The following is a 19,745-nucleotide window of genomic DNA, read 5'->3' on the forward strand; positions in this document are numbered from 1 at the left end:
AAAGTCAAAAGTTTCAACTAGCTCTCTCTCTCTCTTTCTCCCCCCCCATGTTAACCCCCTTCACCCGAATCTTCCTCTTCTTCTTTTTCTTCTTTCTTCTTTCTTTAGTTTTTGGGCAAGCACCCTCCTCCTCCACCGAACCGCAACACAGCCCCCACCACTGCCACTTCCTACTCTTCCTTGCCACTTCACCGAATTGCCAGCCACCTCCCTCCACCGCCGAAGCAACTCTCGAGAGCCTCGAACAAGCCCGACACCCCTGCTCTAGCTTCTGCTTCCACTTTCACTCTTGTCGCGACTTGGGTCGAGCTGCTCCGGCCTCTCAACGCCACCCTCATCCTCCGGCCTCTATCATCGACACCCTAACGGCGTCACCAACCCCGGTCGAGTAGTGGAAGAGGGCCCGAGAGATCCGACGACCACCGCCCTATTTCAAACTACTAATGCTTTATCCTAACACCCTACTTCCGCCTTTGATCTACTGCTATTTCGACCTGCTCTAGTCCCCTTTGGTCGCCTCGGCCGGCTTCCGACCACCCCAGCGGTTGCTCTCGGTCCCCCGTCACTTGTGATAGCCCGAGAGCTAGAGCTTCTCCTTTTTTAGCTCCAAAGACCCATGGTTTCGCATGCCCTATTCCCGGTCCCCTATTCCCGAGTCTTGCCTGGTTTTGAATCGGACCGTGAGCCGGTCAGACTGGACCGTGAGCCCGGCCCGTGGCCAAGTCCGTGTGCCAAGTGAGACTAGGCTGCGAGCCAAAAATTTGTACTCGTGTCCGAGGATTTGAGCCGAAGTGTCCGAGCCCGTGTGCTCGTGCTCGAGCCACATTCAAGTCCGAGATTCCCTAGGATCATCGCCGTCCTCACCACATGTAATTGATAGTGAGTTAACCTCTAATCATTAGTTAGGACTCTAATTGCACTTGTATTAGTTTAATTAGACGATTAAGGTATTTAGATAGATTAATTAAGGTTGGTTTATGTTAGAAACTTAGTTTTGGTTAAATGGCCCTAATTAGTTAGGTTAGTTCGATTGCGGCTATTTGGGATCAAATTGATTGATTGGATGATCGTTATTGCTTGATCACGAGCGAGCGATGAGCCAGAGACAAGCATACGATCGATTGGCAAATCGAATTAATTAATATTAAATTCATGCACGAATTGAATTTTGATAAGCACAATTGGGTTGAATGTCCGTAATTGAATTGATTTGGCCTTGCTGGATCAATCGTTTATATTGATTATATGGTTGAATACCTTAATTGATTGTTGATTGTTTGCTGGATCAATTGTCTATATTGATCGTTTGATCAATTGTTCTCTTGAATGCTTTGGATGATTGTTTGGTGGTTAATCATCGTGTATTAGTTGCAAAGTTTGGGCGATAATCCGTGCATTCATATGATCGTATGTGAACTCAAGCAGCATATTTTAGCATGGAAATGGCCGAAGGCCGAGTTTTTTGGCATATCGTATGAGCATCCGACTAAATATGAGGTTATGAACTGGCTGTTTGTTGAATGTACTTGAGTGGTCACATAAAAGGTTTCCCGGCAATGTCGAGCCGTGCCAATCAGAATTCCACAACTTGTTAGATGTACGCCTTTTCGTATTATCGGATTGAGCGAATGCCAGTCCTAGCTTATGGCGGATCGAAGCCCCTACATGGATTCCTAGTAGTTTCGTACCGTGCCAATCGGGATCACACGGACTATTGGATGTCGTCCTCGGAAGTAAGGGATGAAACTTGATCCCGCCAGTAGACACAACCAACCATAGTGTAACGTTACGCCGGATGTGTGCATTGGGCCAAATGGTCATTAATAATTGAACAACATATGATGTTTTGTGTGTGGATTGATGTGATATGACATGATGTGACATGCATCGTCCATGTACGAGTATGGACGTCTCCACTTTGAAATTCTATATGGGACGAATCGAGTAGAACGATGGAAGCACTTACTCAAGTCGTCATTGCATTTGCATGGTATTATGGCAGATAAGTTGCATGTGGCTGAGGAATCTGTATTGTCATATGTGATTGATTGATAAGATGTTACGGACGAATCAACGCCCTAGCCGTACTTAGGCGTTCACTCACTAAGATTTATCTCACACCGTCATGGTTACCATTTTCAGGTCCAAAGAAATGAAGCTAGTAGTCCCTTTTGAAGTTGATGAGGATGAAGGTGTCGTAACCCCCTATTGGAGTAGAAGAGAAGATAACCCTTTTCGACCCATCGACCCTTTTTCATTGATATTAAGGAACCACCCCAAAATATGGGGTTGAACGGTGTAATAAGCGTGTTGGGTTCATACGTGTCTATAGATGGAATAATGTTTTTTGAGCTGATGTGTTTCCTACTTTTCTATCCCTGTGACATGTTATTATTTGGGAGTATTATACGTTCTCGCATGTACAGTTAATTTCAAAGGTCGATAGCATGCCCGAGACGCTATCCTTTATAACCCGAGGGACGAGTTGGCGGGAATGCTGCATGCTCGAGGATCGGAACGTGACATTCCCGCCCAAGATGGTATTAGAGCAAGGTCGACTTGATTCATCTTGTCATTGGCCTGAAATGATAAGGAGCGTTGGGTTTTTGGGATAGCTAGTAGGATTGAAATTTCGTGCATGTGTTTGTTACTTAAGATTTAAGGCTATATGCCCGAGTTTTCATTATGTGTTGCCTGGGGTGAATAGGGCTTCGTAAATCACCCGTATAATGAGCAACCGTAATGAGATGATGCCTCGTGAGAGGTCAATTCAAGAAGGTTTTGGAGCGGACGGGACCCTGTAGATGATGGAAACTTCGGGAGTTATAGTTGGACACCAACTAAGGAATCAAGCTGCTACCACCGCCGCTGCTCCGTGTGAAGGCCCATTAGCTGGAGATAGGAGCTGTAGGCCATTAATGCTTGAGTTAGTGGATTAGTTTTCAAAGTTTGAGCCATCGAAGTTTACGAAAGTAGGAGATCCAGAGGCCATAACCTCGTGGATTAGAGAAATGGAGAAGGCATTCGCCTTGCTGAAATGCTCGGAAATAGACAAGGTGACACTAGCCGTTTACTAACCGCAAGGTGATGCTAGCACATGGTGGGAAGTCACACAAGGAAAGATCTTCCCTGAAGGTATGGTCCCAATATGGGATGCCTTTGTAGAAGCTTTTTATGATAATTACGTCCTGGATTGCATACGAGAGCGGAAGATGATCGAGTTCATATAGTTTCGACAAAATCGGATGATCGTGGATCAGTATGAGGCAAAGTTCGTCGAGTTGTCGAAGTATGCACCAAGAATGGTTGGAAACTTCGTGAATAGATCAAGGAGATTTCGAGATGGATTGAGATCCGAGATTAAGGATCAACTAGTGTCATTGAACCTTAAGAGTTATGATGAAGCGTATAAAAGGGCCTAGTTGGTGGAAAGGAACCTGATTGAAAGGACAGTCGCATCCGGATCGCGATTGATACCTCTAGATAGGAATAGTCGTCGGTTTGGAAAAAGGCCAATGATAGGAAGAGAGCATCCTATTCCACCCTACCAAATGAACGTTGTAGAAAAGCCAACGGGCAGCCTCGGGATTAAATGCCAACTCTGTAGGAGAAAGCATAGAACAACCTCTTGTCCTTTTAGAGGAGTTTGTTTTGGAGGTGATCAACCTAATCACCAAGTGAAGAATTACCCACAAAGACAAAGAAAAGTTCAAGCATCGTCGCCGCAAGAAGGATAACCGCAAGAAGATGTTTCATAGGACAACTTGGGTTGATTCCGCTGAGGATAGCGTGATGTTTATAGTAGGATATCCTATTTATAAGTTAGTCATTGCTAGTTGAGACGAGAAGGACCTTTTGTTAGACTCGACTTATGAACATAGGCTGTAATAAGACGACTAGTATTTTTGTGGATTATGTAAGCTTGAACTTGCGTTGTGCTTTACTAGTTTTAGCTATCGACTTCCGTCAATACTTGTGATTGGTAAAATAATTAACATACGCAAGGAAGCTAATGAGAATCGGGAAGTTTTAAGTTTAGATTGAGCTAGCAAACGTATTTGAGTTGAGTGTTTTCTTATGGATAGAGAACCAGTTGGATATTGTGATTGCGATTTTGTGGCGATTGATAATCATAAACTATATATTTGAAATTGTGTGGCATTTTGGTGGTTTGAAGTTCTGATTTTTATCGATGACCCGGATTGAGGAGAAAAGGGTCGCAAGGCGATGAATGATGAATGTTCGGGCTGAACGCCAATGTGTTTGAATGTATATGGGTTTAGTCTGAGTAGTGACCCGACGGGAAGTGACTGATTGATTTTAGGCAATCACCTTGGAGACATGATGGCTACTTGTGGAGTTAGGGAGTTCGGATGGATAAGGATCGCAGTGACGTTAAGCAGATGATATTGAGCAGTGGAGACAATATTGATCCCCATGCGTTTATAAGAATGAAGTTGGTTCTCAAAGTGTAAAGATTTTCAAAAGGGCATCGCATTGCACCTTGAGTGACGGATGGAAGATGACGGGTGGATTGAGGTGCATAGCTAAGCAATGCTACTATACCTTGTAGTCTTGTCAAATACTAGTTTGGATCTTTGGAATTAATACCATGTGAGCTAGGTGACCGGTGACTCAATAATATCGTGATGGAGTGTATTTCGCTTGAGAATTATAACCAATGAGACCTTATACAAATGTGCGGGAAAAAAGATGGTGAAAGAGAACAAGGAAAGTTCGTATTGGCAAGATAGGCGGATGGTATAGTGAGAATTACTAACTCTTTGGATTGCTAAGGACAGCGATGATCCAGTATAAGGTCAAGATTGCAAGATATGGCAATTGGGGAAGACTAGTGATTAGAGTAGCGCATCGGAAGCATAGTAAAGCCACATACTTTCTTGAGATAATAACTGCAAGAGCCTTGCTCATGTTAGGAAGGAAACCTTATTAGAGACTCATCGTAGTAGCTATAATACTAATTTCGTTAGCACGATGAGATATCAGAATCCGAGGTAACACTTTTGGTGGACTAATTTAAAGGCTGATCTAGCTAGCACGTAGCAAAGTGTTTGACGTGCCAGCAAATCAAAGCGCATCATTGTAAGCCTAGTGGACTGCTATAGCCTCTGGAGATTCGGAGTGAAAGTAAGAGCCGGTCACAATGGAATTTACGATGAGAGCGATGAGTTCGCCAAGAATTCAAAAGGGAAGTGATTCAATTTGGAATTGTAGTGAGCAAATTGATGAGACATGCTCATGTGGAGGTAAGGTGATGGGATTTCGCTCAGAGTAGCACCCCGAAACTTAAGGCCAATCCAAGCTTAGGACTCGGACTATTCATAAATAACAGCCAAGAGTTGAGATAGGCTATCGAGAGATTGGGAATGGCCTTTGACGTAAATCATGGCTTAATGTCCTAATGGACTATACCATTGATTGAGGTTCAACGGTGTGGCGACCTTAAGTCAAGCATGGATCGATTTGGGATTGATTTTGTCTAGTTGTGAAACGACCATAGGATCACCTTGAAGTCAACCGGGGATTGATCCGTGGAACCATTTGCAAGTTGGTAACGGTCGACAAGTAAATTAGCCATGGATTCGACGGAGGTCGATTTGTATTAGAACCCCATACCAGCCTCACACTAGTCAAGGATTAGCTACCCTAGACTACGTGATGTGTTGATGGAGAGCTACGGATCAAGATGAACCAATCTTGCATCAATTTGAGTTAGTCATGAGAAGTAATCTTAATGGTGTTCGATTGTACCATCGGTTTGGGAACGAGTGATTCCAACCCTAAACCTAGATGATTGAGGTTGCCCTCAACTCATCGATTGCCCATGAGCTGACCTTGATTTGCAAATTGGATGATCCGACCTTTAGCTTGATTTGGCTTCTGAGGGTGGTGATTCCCTAGATGTTTCAATAGTTGATAGATAACAGTTCCAAATCTTAGAGCGGTGATGAAAAAGCCAATCATTAGACGACCTTATCTATTTAAATAGAATGCTCAAATTACCATTAGTGTTAGTCGTAAATGGCATTTGTAGAACAAGAAGGGAGACATCGACAAGTCCTGTCTATTGGCGGTTCGGAGATTGTCGATCGATGCGTGAGGATAGATGATTCATGTAGTTAATTGTGGTTATATTTTGATAACCAACATCTGGATTGGACAATAAGCTCAGATAGTGACAATTCAGGTTGAATCTTTGGAGTTATATAATTTAACTTGTTGAGAAGGATTGTGGATATGGAATTATGCGGGTTGATATTATAGGAGTAGGCTTGAGTTTGACATATTTATTGAAGGTCGCATTGTGATTTTAGTGCACCGAGTCGAGTTAAGGAATGATATGAATCGAGTATTATACGACGAGCATAAGGGACATTATGAGATGCTAAAACTTCATCTTCGAGTTCATATGGAAGTATAAATTTTGGGGACGAAATTTCATAAGGTTGAGAGAATTGTGATGCCCTAGATTTTTTACCTTTGCAAGATATCTAAATTCAATAAAGGGTTTGATATAAAATATAGATTTGTCACAAAATATTGGATTTTAAGGAATTAAGTGACGATATTTGGATATTTCTCGAGGCAACGATCGAAATAGTTTAGTTTTCGATCGATTAATCGTCGCGCCTTAGGATTGAAATTCTCGCGCCTAAACCTTATTTTGACCAAACCGACTTGAGAAAAGGGCTAAAATACCCTCCATCAATTAGCTAATGTCTGAATTACCCTAAGTTGCAAAATGACCAAAATGCCCCCGGCCAAAATAGAAAATGACGATTTTACCCCGAGGGTTTTATGGACTACTAGATAAGAGGAATAATTGTTGTTGGACCAAATTTTTATCTCTAAATCCCCCTAAAGTCAAAAGTTTCAACTAGCTCTCTCTTTCTCTCTCTCTCTCTCTCTCTTCCCCACATTAACCCCCTTCAATCGACTCTTCCTCCTCTTCTTTTTCTTCTTTCTTCTTTCTTTCGTTTTTGGGCAAGCACCCTCCTCCTCCACCGAACCCCAGCACAGCCTCACCACCGCCACTTCCTTCTCTTCCTCGCCACTTCACCAAACCACTAGCCACCTCCTTCCACCGCCAACAGCCACCACTGCCATCGGAGCGGCTCTCGAGAACGTCGAACCCGGCTGACTCCCCTGCTCCAGCCCACGCTTCAACTTTTGCTACTGCCGCAGCTTGGATCAAGCTACTCCGGCCTTCCAACGCCACCCACATCCTCTAGCTTCTATCACCAACACCTTAACGCCGTCACCAACCTTAATCGAGCGGTGGAAGAGCCCCCGAGAGGTCCGACGACCACTACTATATTTTAGACTACCGCCACTCTGCCCCAACACCCCGCTTCCACCTTTCATTTGCTTCTATTTCGACCTACTTCGGTCCCTTCAGGCCAGCACAATCGGCCTCTGACCACCCCAACAGTTGCTTTCGGTCTCCCGTTGCTCGTGGTAGCCCGAGAGCTAGAGCTTCTCCGTTTTCCAGCCCCGAAGACCCTTGGTTTCACCTACCTTGTTCCCGAGTCCCCTATTCCCGTGTCATGCCTAGTTTTGAACCGAACCGTGAGCCGGTCTACCTGGACCGTGAGCATGGCCGGTGTGCTTGTGTGTTCGGGCCTATGTGCCGGTTTACCTAGCTCGTGGCCGAGTCCATGTGCCGAGTAAGCCTGGGCCGCAAACCAAAAATCTGTGCTCGTGTCCGAGGATTTGAGCCCGTGTGCCTATGCCCTAGCCGCATTCAAGTCCGAGATTCCCAAGGATCATTGCCGCACTCGCCTCGTGTAATTGATAGTGAATTAACCTCTAATCCTTGGTTAACACTCTAATTGCGTTTGGATTAGTTTAATTAGACGATTAGGGTGTTTAAGTAGATTAATTAGGATCGGTTTAGGTTAAAAACTTAGTTTAGGTTAAATGGCCCTAATTAGTTAGGTTAGTTCGATTGTGGCTATTTGGGATCAAATTGATTGATTGGATAATCATTATTGCTTGATCACGAGTGAGCGATGGGCCAGAGACGAGCGTATGATCGATTGGTGAATCGAATCAATTAATATTAAATTGATGTACCAATTGAATTTTGATAAGCTCTATTGGGTTGAATGTCCGTAATTGAATTGATTTGGCCTTCTTGGAACAATCATTTATATCAATTATATGGTTGAATGCCTTAATGGATTGTTGATTGTTTGCTGGATCGATCGTCTATATTGATTGTTTGATCAATTGTTCTCTTGAATACTTTGGATGATTGTTTGGTAGTTGATCACCCTGTATTAGTTGCAAATTTGAGCGATAATGTGTGCATTCATATGATCGTATATGAACTCAAGCACAAATTTTACCATGGAAATGGCCGAGGCCCGAGTCTTTTGACATATCGTATGAGCATCCGACTAAATATGGGGTTATGAACTGATTGTTTGTTAAATGTACTTGAGTGGTCACATAATGGGTTTCTTGACAATGTCGTGCCATGTCGATCGGAATTTCACGATTTGTTAGAGGCACGCCTTTCCGTCTTGCCGGATTGGGCAGATGTGGGTCGTAGCTTGTGACGGATCGAAGTCCCTACAGGGATTCCTAGTAATTCCGTGCCGTGCCGATCGAGATCACACCGACTATTGGATGTCGTCATTGGAAGTAAGGGATGAAACCCGATCCTGCCGGTAGACACTACTAGCTGTAGTGTAAAGTCATGCCAAACATGTACATTGGGCCAAATGGCCATTAATAATTGAACTACATATGATGTTCTGTGTGTGGATTGATGTAATATGACATGATGTGACATGCCTCGTCCATGCGCGAGTATGGGCGTCCCGACTATGAAATTCGGTATGGGACGAATCGAGTAGAACGACGAGAACACATACTTGAATTGTCATTGCATTTGCATGGTATTCTAGCGAGTAAGTTACATGTGGCTAAGGTATCTATACTGTGATATGTGATTGATTGATATGATGTTACGGACGAATCAACGCCTTAGCCGAGCTTAGGCGTTGACTCACCGAGATTTATCTCACCTCGTCGTAGTTACCATTTTCGGGTTCAAAGTAGTGAAGCTAGTAGTCCCTTTTGAAGTTGATGAGGATGATGATGACGTAACTCCCTACTAGAGCAGATGAGAAGATAACCCTTTCTGACCCATCTACCCCTTTTCGTTGATATTAGGGAACCGCCCTGAAGTATAGGGCTGAATGGTGTAATAACCGTATTGGGTTAATACGTGTACGTAGATGGAATAATGTTTTTTGAGCTGATGTGTTTCCTGCTTTTCTATCCCTGTGACATGTTACTATCTAGGAGTATTGTACGTTCCCGCATGCGCGGTTAATTTCAAAGGTTAGTAGCATGTTTGGGACGCTATCCTTTATAACCCGAGGGACGAGTTGGCGGGGATGCCGCGTGCTCGAGGATTGAGGCGTGACACAAGGCAACTCACGAATGAGTAGAGAAGGCAATTGGAGCCAAGTCCAATGATGATAGCTACGATGGCAAGGGTTCTCAATGAGCACAAGAACGAAACAACTAACCGCGTGACAAAATACTTTGTCCATGTGGTTAAGCAAATGATCATCGATACCTTCCATGAAGTCAAGCATGGACCGGGAACGTAGAGTCATTCAATTCAGATGCATACAAATCCTACTAATCCTGCACCTTCTGGGTACCATCCTTCATCTATTCTTGCTCAAGTTACCTTTGGCACTATAGGTCAAATTAGACCACCTCCAAGACTAGTTAGGATTTCGCCAAGGATTGAAATCATTGGTACGATCTATCCTAGTGGGCCGACACACATTGGTTGAAGTAATTTTCCTAACCCTATTCAAGTGAACCCCGATGGTCACAAGAATGGCAACTCGGTTAATCAAAATGCTCAGCAAAATATGTAGTTGCCAAACGTGGCAAATATACAGCCCGTTGACCCAGTACCTCCGGTTAACAATGTGAATCCGTGCATGCTCCTCATGGACCAAATATGGCGATCGACAATCAAGTTAGACCACTACCTTTGTCCGGAGGACAACCCGCTCAAGTGATCCTTGTCAAGACGAGCTCCAGCGCCTCACCGGCATGTCTGCGAAATGCGGTGGGGTTCTCGACGTCCCTATAGACATCCCAGCGTCATTTTAGCGAATTTCACCGCATCCGCAACCCTCTAAAAAATACGTGTGGCATTCATAATTAATACATTTTAGTGCAATGTTATTTGTAATTAAGAAATAAGACCATGTGGCAATTTTTAAAAAAAAAATCAATCCACGTGGCAATTGATTTTAAAAAAATCAGCCCGCTTGGAATTTTTGAAAAAAAAATTCACTCTTAATCTTTAGAATAGGCTAAAAAAAGTTAAAACAAGCAAAAGGGAAAAGAAAAAGGGTTTTCATGCTGTTTTCCTTTTGATCTCAGCCTCACGCACATCGCCTCCTCGGTCGCGCCTGACCAGCTGCCTTCACTGCCGTCGTTCAATGACCGCCGGCTAGTGTCCCTACCCTCAAGATCTCATGTCTCCCGATTCCCATATCTCCGGTGAGTTTCTTTTTGTTTCGAGGCCCTTGTCCCAAGGATCTCAGCTCGGCGGCATCAAGAGGCGGTCGGCCAAAGCTCAATTCGTTTTGAGCTCCTCCTCTAGCCCTCGTCTCCTAGCCGGATAGGGATTTCCGTGACTGAAACTCGTTCCCACGAACCTTTTTTGCTCTACCCTGTTTCGGTGATAGAAGAGTTGAGCTGGGTTTCTCTAACTCTTGAGTGTTTAGTGTCCATTGAGTTATTTCCAATGGTGTGAAGCATTTCCTGGTGTTTTCTTATTGTCTAAGTGTAGACGTAAGCTCTAAAATGGTTAAGTCTTTTACGATTCGGGGGTCGTTACGGACGTACATTGGTCTTTAGGCATGGTTTAATGGATTCTCACCGCTGCCATCTCTCCGTGTGTCGTATTTTCTTGCTCATTGCTTTCGTTATAGTTGGTTCCTTTTATGGTTTTCGTCAAAGTTGTCGACTAGTGACCAACATTTTGATAACAGACGGAGGTGGTGGTGGTCGATAGCACCCTTCTATGTTTTTTTTTTAAATTTTCAGGTAATTTTTTAGTTTTTCAATATTTTTGAACTTTTACATTTTTCTTTATTGTTGATTGGGATAGCTTGTGAGCCATGTATATGTCACATAAGTTGTTCGGTAAAGCTTATCAAAGTTGATCTTCAAGTAATTATTTTTCAAAAAAATTGGCACTTAAGTGGTCCAAAAATAAAATTGGCATCAAAATGAGAGCCATACACAAATTTTAGCACTTCTCATGTCCTTCTACCTCTTTAGATATCTTTTCTTCTAGCTATCATCTTGATTTTCCTAATGGGAAGCTAATTCTCCGATTATTGGATAATCGTTGACGATTGACATGAACTTATCTCTCACTTTTCACAGCATCACCGTATGTTCTCTATACCAATTGTCTTCATGAGACATCGATTTTCTACGTAAAACATCGATTGTAAACATTGAACAAGTCATATCTATCTCCTAATCAACCTCAAAGAAGTTCGTTCTTTCGTTAAGCGAATAGCGAATCTAGCTTTCGATTTGGTCACTCGAAATCCGGAGCCTTCAAAAATCGGGTTTTTTTTTCAAATTGCGTGAAAAAAAAAATATATTTACCATTTTAGGGGAGAAAAAACGTATTTACCGTTTTGGGGTCCGCTCGATAGTCTTGGTGCCGAGCGGACTCGGCTCGGCGATCTTCTTGCCGAGCGGGGCCTCGGTCGGCAATTAGGCTGCCGAGCCGCCCGCTCGGCATTAAAACTGTTGAGCCGGCGCCCGCTAGGCGGTTGTCTTGCCGAGCCGGCCCCCACCCGGCAGACTTAGTGCCGAGCCGCCCCTCCCCACCGCCGACCCCAACCCCGGCCCGGCGATTTCGTCCGGCCCGGCAATTTCGTCCTTCTAGCAAGTTATCTTCTAAAAAATTATAAAAAATCTCAAAAATTAGTAAATGGCGACAATCAACCGGCCATGAACGATTCGGGGTATTTTCGCCGACGACTTTAAAAAATGACGATTTTGCCCTTCCGGCAAATTGTCTTAAAAAAAATTGTAAAAAATCTCAAAAATGGCCATAATCAACATGACATGCACGATTTAGGGTATTTTGACCGACGACTTTTAGAAAATAACGGTTTTACCATTCCGGAAAATCGTACGCCAAAAAATTGTAAAAAATCCCAAAAATTAATAAATGGCCAGAATCAATCGGCCATAGATGATTCGGGATATTTTGGTTGATGACTTTTAGAAAATGATGATTTTGCCCTTGTGGCAAATTGTCTCCCAAAAAAATTGTAAAAAATCTCAAAAATTGGTAAATGATCACAATCAACTGGCCATGGACAATTTATGGTATTTTGGCCGACGACTTTTAAAAATGACAATTTTGCCCTTCTGGAAAATTCTCTTTCAAAAAAATTATAAAAAATATCAAAAATTAGTAAATGACCATAATCAACTGGCCATGGACGATTTAGGATATTTTGGCCGACGACTTTTAGAAAATGACGATTTTACCCTTCTAGCAAATTGTCTCAAAAAAAAATTGTAAAAAATCTAAAAAATTAGTAAATGGTCACAATCAACTGGCCATGGACGATTTATAGTATTTTGCCTGACGACTTTTAGAAAATGACGATTTTGCCCTTCTGGCAAATTGTCTTTCAAAAAAATAAAAAAAAAATCTCAAAAATTAGTAAGTCATCATAATCAACTAGCCATGGACGATTCATGGTATTTTGGCCTGCGACTTTTAGAAAATGAAGATTTTGCCCTTCTAGCAAATTGTCTCCCAAAAAAATTGTAAAAAGAAAATTGCCACAATCAACTGGCCATGGACGATTTAGGGCGTTTTGTTCGCTTCGGCATTTTTTTAAAAAGGAAATCATTATTTTTGTTAAGTTTTTAATAATAATTATTTTATTTATAAATTGTTTCTTTTGAAGCTTATTTTATTAGTGTAATTAATTAAGAATATTGATAAAATGAAAGTGATGAGATACATGAAAAACATGTTATTTTCATAATAGATAATAATCGGATTGTCGCAATTACACCTACTAACAATGTCGTCTTCCTACATGACCTTTTGTTCCGCAATGTGGCTCTCTTCGGTGCTCGGCGGGTCTAGTATTATACGGACAATGAGGAGGCCGAGGAGGAGGATCCGACCGAGGAGGATGTGTAGATGATGAAGGCATATCTTGTGAAAATATGCCCCGCCCATACGGTACATATCCTTCTGCAGAGAAGCCTCGAATAAAAGGAGGGAAATCGGATCCATACGAAGTAGAAGAATGAGCTGGAATCTGCGGATCGGGAAATACAAAAGTAGATCCCTCGGGAAATGGAGCGGCAAAATGGGTGAATCCAGCATTGAAACACGTCTGGTCTAATCTTGAAGTGAAACCCGAAGCGAAATCTGTCGTATGATACTTGAAGGTGTAAGGGACGGCATCGCCAACTACATGAGCTCGAGGAGTCCTTCGGGTCGACCGAACAGGCTCGGGCAGATCGTCATTGTGAGAGCCAACGGGTGCTTTTGTAGTTCTTGGTTGGGGTGGTAGCATCATCGTTAGCCGCATCTCCTCATGCTGGGCGTATAGCATTGTCCTAGCTATCCTCCCCACATCTCCCCAAGTCCGACGAGATGGACATGAATTTAATATACGTAAGATTTGTTCCACGCCATCACCCCGGTAATGATATCACAAGTAACAAATGTTATAAAATTACAATAACTTATGTTACTAAAAATATAGTTAATGAATTAAATTGAAAGTATTTGCACGGACCATTGAACCCATTGTAGCTCCCGTAATAGAAATCCACTTCCGTGTATGTCTACGGAACCACTCCATATATGCTGAATGAAAGTGGAGTTCATCCGTTGTAGGATCAACATGGACTATATATTCGGTACATCTATCCCACATAGCGATCCATCATCCGTGCTTAGCTGCCCAATCCTTCCCGGGTGGCCTATTGTCAATATCATGCAAGGCTTTGTGATCACCGGGAGGAGTAAGTATCGGCTGCTACATACCAAACCGGCGAAGTACTCGATCTAGATAATGTCACTCAACTATTCAAAAACGGATGAGTGGCACACGAGCCCTCCAAATATCCTGTCCCTGCAAGCGGTAATCCGATACATTCTCCGGAATGTCGCCACCGTAGGGCTCCCAAATAATCTGTTATTGTAATAAAACATATCAAATTAAATGAAGAATTAATTTAAAAGCTAACATTATATTAAACTCATTCGTTGCTATCATTACTTACATCTTCGGATGCCAATCTATCAAATTGGTAGCGCAGATGTACCAACGTATGTGTGGGGATCTCCGTCGTGCTTCGATCTTGACCCCAACTACGTAAACAAAAAACATTCAATTTTCATATATTATACGCACTAAAAGGAATTAATGATGCACGAACTGAAAATGCAATAGATCACATACCGACTACCGAAAGGTGCAAGTCCTAAAGCAACCTCAACCGTCGGGGATGGGGAGACACATCTGAAGCGCTTCCACGCCCAAATCTGCAGTATATGTAAGGCACCGCCCATTTACTTCGCCTGCGGGTCGGTTGGACGACATAACTTTCAGTACAACCATGCAAGTGCCGCCGAACCCCAACTATATTGCGTAGGGACGTTAATGTTCGCCGGTAATGGAAGAAACAGCAAACTAACTCGGGCACCTGATTTGTCCGCGAAAATAGATCTTCCTAGCAAACGGAGAATGAAAGCCCGTGAATGATGCACTATGGTGACGTCATCGGCATACGGCGGAAGATCTTCAAAGCGCTGTCTCAACCAGCTCAAGCTGATCTGTGTGCGCCGCAACTAGGCTGGGTGAGCACCGAGTAGATCGTCGCAGACGGTGGCCCAATTCACAATCTTGGGGCCGGTAATTGCACGTCCATCTATAGGAAGTCTTGTAAGTACTGCAATATCCTACAGCGTGATAGTGCATTCACCTTCCAACATATGAAAGGTGTGGGTCTCGGGCCTCCACCGCTCGACCAATGCGGTAATTAAATGCCAATCCAACCGCACAAATCCCATCAAATAAACGCCAAAAAATCCCGAAGCTTGCAGATACGGGACTATCCGCGGATCAATACCACTTATGTGTAGCATCGCTCTCTGACATCTAAGGGCTTTCGTCGGAAGTATCCGTGACATGTAACATGAACAGTTAGTGGCAATTTTGATGATATTGTTACAAAGGACAGATCAACTGAAAATGCTTCAATTACCTTAGCATCCCATATAGCTCGAGATCTATGTCGAGCTTGCCCAATAAGTAGTGAACCATCCTCTAGGCTCGGCTGAATGTAAGTACTCTGTGTCATATCTACACAATTGTGATACTATAACATTACAACAAATTTCCATATGTATGGATAACATGGAACACATAAACTGAATAAATATCGTGCAATTGTGATATGATAACATTACAAAAAAATTCAAATATATAATGTAAAAATCCGGGAAAAATTAACTTCATAAATATCAATCCAATAATAATATTATAGCATTACAAAAAATTCATGATACTTGTCACGCCCCGTGTCCTTTTTACGCGCCAACATCCGTCATTCGTTTATTTCCCGGGATCGATACGGCGATAGACTTAACGTGATGCGATATGCGCAAGCGAAAGCAGTACAAAGTTTTTCCCATATAAAGAAATTCATTTGATGACTTCGGAAGACAAAGAGATTTTATAACATAGAAATACGATCATCCTTACAACGCATAGAAACGAAATACATATGGATCGAGGGAGAGACGGTCGCCTTGAGGTAAAAGGGACCTCTCACAAAAACTTCGAAATGTGGTCGGAATTCAAAATGTCACAAAGCTAATTTACATAATTAACGCAAGTATGATCTACTCTCTGGCCAATCTGTGTGCACAAGTTTTCCTATTGTGCCCGATTTTCCACAAGTGTGTGCAATGATTTCGCAAAGTGCTACTGCGCGAGCTTCTCCGATCCATCTCATTCCGGATCCGTGATGCATGGGGCCTTCCTTTCTTCCGAATATGACTCGGGTCCGGCACTAATGGCAGCTCGTCGGGTTCAAGCTCGTAATCAAGATGCCGCAACGGATTAAACATATACCGATATCACTAAAGGGTTTTATCTAAAGTATACCATTCATCTACGTACGGTTCGTAATCAATGCCATACGCTTGACATGCTGCAATTACGTGTGAACATGGGATTTTCAACCCTTCAAATTTCCCACATGTGCACGTTCTCAAGTGTAGGCGCACTACGTGTTTGTGGCCCCCTGAACCTCTGGATCCGTCACGTCCGGTTGTCACTTCGAAAACGCTTCTATCAAAGTCGAAACATGTGACGGCATGCCTATTTGCTTTTTGACGTTCTGTTTGGAGCGTGGCACCGGCAAATTCCATATATTTCCACTAGTTGTCTTTCCGCATCATGTACATTGTTCTTCTCGTATCAAAATAGTGCACCAACCGATAGAATATCTTGTCAACCATGGCTGCTATTGGTAGACCACGGAAACCCTTCAACATCCCGTTGACCTATTCGATTAAATTTGTCGTCATCGATCCATATCTCCTCCCTTCATCATAAGCTTTTGTCCATTTTTCTCTTGGAATCTGATCGCACCATGCAGCTGTGGCTGAATCGAACTCCCTAATTTGGCTCATGAATTGGTCGAACTTCTGCCGTTGGCTCACGTAAACTGTATATTACAACATTAATTAGTACTTCGTACTCAAATTTTTCCATACGTATTTTCCTAAAATTTACAAATTCGAGAATCTACCCGCCATCCGAACAACTTTTTTCCCTTCGGCATTTTTGAAATGTTTATTGTAATTGCTGGCAACGTGCCAAATGCAATATCTATGGTGGCCATGTGGAGGACGCCACCGTGCTGTCTCCATTGCTTGTTGAATACCGACATGTGCATGCGATATTACACAAATATCATCTCTCCTAGTGACATATCTCCGCAAATGATTCATAAACGAAGTCCAATTATCAACATTTTCCCGATGGACTACAACAAATATCAGGGGGAAAATATGATTATTTCCATCATGGGAGGCCGCAAAAAAGGAGGGTTCCTTAATATTTTCCGTACAAAAATGTACCATCAACAAAAATCACGGGACGACAACTTGCGAAGCCTTCAATCAACGGCTTGAAAGTCCAAAACATTCGGTTGAAAACCGTGCAGCCCTGATCTAGGTTGATATGATCATCGATCACAAAATGTGAACCTGGATTCCGGCTCTTCATTTCGATCATCCACGTCATCAACCTACCGTATGATTCATCTCAATCTTCAAATTGTCTGGCGATCACCATTTGTTTGGCTTTCCAGGTTTTGCGGTAAGTAGGTTCGAACTGCAGCTTATCTTGAATCTCCGCCATCGGTGGCTTGATTTTGATATCTGGTTGGGCGACGATCATTGCTTCTATTTGGCTGCAGAGGCACTTTTGGTCAAGGCGCCGATGATCCCGTGACATTTGCGGAGAACTGCATGTATGTGGCCCATTATATTTACTTATTTTTCAAAACATGCCACTCGATTTACCAATCGCGCGGAGCTTCCAACCACACGATCCATTTGGATTACCACACCTTATCACATATTCGTCTTTCTTTATCAAATAACTGCGAAAATTTTGATTTCTCCTAAGGGAGTACTCTTTTGTAGCCAATCGCACCGCGTCCCATGATCGAAACAACATGCCAATATCAAATTCTTTTGATGGATCAAATAACATACGGCCCGGCTTGGCTCTTGTGTCGTCTTGCATCATGTCAAAATCGATCTCCGAATAAGGCGGTGGATGTACCAACAGCAAAATGGGATTACTGCACTGCGTATTATAGTAAGCCTCCATATTGTCACATCCGACATCTTCTTCGTCATTGTCATCGGAGTCCATCCAATGATCAACTTCTTCATCACCATCATCATCATCATCATCATCATCATCATCATCATCATCATCATCATCAGCAGAAGCATTATCAGCATTATCATCATCATCAGCAGCGGCATTATCGGCATTATTATCATTATCATCAACCCGCACGTGCTGATTATGCAGACCATCATCATCTTCACCAACATTCGAAGCTTCCTCCGCGAAATCATCTCTCATTTGGTGTTACGCTACGGTTGCATAAAACTACAAGAACCCCGTACCACCAGCTAGAAGTGCAAATTGCCGAATCATCGTAATCGTAGCATCATCATGCACCTCCATAATGTCATATGTAACACAATTGCGTGTTACATACGGATATCTATACACCACTATTTGAATATACTGGTTTCCTGTTATATTCAATGCGCCCTCAATTGACACACGTAACTCATCAAATGTCGATATCTTTGCAATCCCGAACATGGTAGATTGTTCGCCTTCGTAATCAATTCCATATTTAGTTCGCACTATTGTACCTTCCCAGTGCACAATCGCAAAAGATATAGACGACATTCTCGGATTTAAATAAATTAGAAATTATTTCTAAACTACAATTTCCTAAATATTGTCCCGTATACGTTATCAAATTAACATAACCACTATCAATATATCAAATGAAATAAATGTCCTAGTATAACCCTAAGGGCTTAGACGACATTTTGGGATCTTTTACAATTTTTTGGGAATACAATTTGCCGGAAGGGCAAAATCATCAATTTTTAAAATTCGTCGACCAAAATACACGGAATCGTCCATGGCCGATTAATTGAGGTCATTTTCTAATTTTTGGGATTTTTTTAACAAAAAATTTGGGAGACAATTTGCCAGAAGGTCAAAATCGTCATTTTTTAAAATTCATCGGCCAAAATACCCTCAATCGTCCAGGGCCAGTTGATTGCTGCCATTTCCTAATTTTTGAGATTTTTTTTAAAAAATTTGAGAGACAATTTGCCAGAATGGCAAAATTGTCATTTTTTAAAATTCGTCAACCAAAATACCCTCAATCGTCCATGGCCAGTTGATTGTGGTCATTTCCTAAATTTTGGGATTTTTTAAAAAAAATTTGGGAGACAATTTGCCAAAAGGGAAAAATCGTCATTTTTTAAAATTCGTCGGCCAAAATACCCTCAATTGTCCATGGCCGGTTGATTGTGGCCATTTCCTAATTTTTGGGATTTTTTAAAAAAACTTTGGGAGACAACTTGCCAGAAGGGCAAAATTGTCATTTTTTAAAATTCGTTAACCAAAATACCCTCAATCGTCCATGGCCGGTTGATTGTGGCCATTTCCTAAATTTTGGGATTTTTTAAAAAAAAAAATTGGGAGACAATTTGCCAAAAGGGAAAAATCGTCATTTTTTAAAATTCGTCGGCCAAAATATCCTCAATTGTCCATGGCCAGTTGATTGTGGCCATTTCCTAATTTTTGGGATTTTTTAAAAAAAAATTTGGGAGACAACTTGCCAGAAGGGCAAAATCGTCATTTTTTAAAATTAGTCTGCGAAAATACCCTCAATCGTCCATGGCCAGTTGATTGTGGCCATTTCGTAATTTTTGGGATTTTTTTTAAAAAAATTTGGGATACAATTTGCCAAAAGGGCAAAATCGTCATTTTTAAAATTCATCGGCCAAAATACCCTCAATCGTCAATGGCCAATTGATTGTGGCC

Source organism: Rhodamnia argentea, chromosome 5 (genome assembly GCF_020921035.1).
Source record: "Rhodamnia argentea isolate NSW1041297 chromosome 5, ASM2092103v1, whole genome shotgun sequence".
Classification (NCBI taxonomy): domain Eukaryota; kingdom Viridiplantae; phylum Streptophyta; class Magnoliopsida; order Myrtales; family Myrtaceae; genus Rhodamnia; species Rhodamnia argentea.